This window comes from Tupaia chinensis, unplaced genomic scaffold (genome assembly GCF_000334495.1).
Source record: "Tupaia chinensis unplaced genomic scaffold, TupChi_1.0 Scaffold000566_1, whole genome shotgun sequence".
Taxonomy (NCBI): Eukaryota; Metazoa; Chordata; class Mammalia; order Scandentia; family Tupaiidae; genus Tupaia; species Tupaia belangeri.
This window is the reverse complement of record NW_006160079.1, coordinates 241,916-242,384: the sequence shown is the minus strand read 5'-3', so window position 1 is coordinate 242,384 and position 469 is coordinate 241,916.

Sequence of the window (469 nt, the reverse complement as noted above, 5' to 3'; positions counted from 1 at the left end):
TGGCATCCAGCGAGCACACACACCCTATAGCAAAAATGTCTCTCAAAAAATCTATATGTATGTATGTATATAAGAGTGAATGCATGTGCATGAGAAAGAGAGTGAAGAACCCACCATAGGATGTCATGCTGCTGCCTCCTTTTCTCAGCTTTCCTCTTCACTTCAGAATCTTGGATGCCAATCATGTATCTGGTGTTTTCAAGTCAACATGGGGATCAGAACCTGCAGTTGGCAAAGTGGTTTCCAGCAATGCAGTTCAGTAATGTATGTACAGTCTGAGTCAGAGCCTAAATCTTAAAGCTCAAGTGGAACTGGAAATGCTATTGTGTCCCAGCTGAGGGTTCCTTCAAGAGAAGGTAATCTGAGGCTCTCAGGAAATTACTGCCTTGAGAGGGTAAGAGATGAGCCCAGAGCCCTGTTCACTTCTGATTTGAACCCTTGCCCAGCCACTGTCTCAGTTAAAATGTGA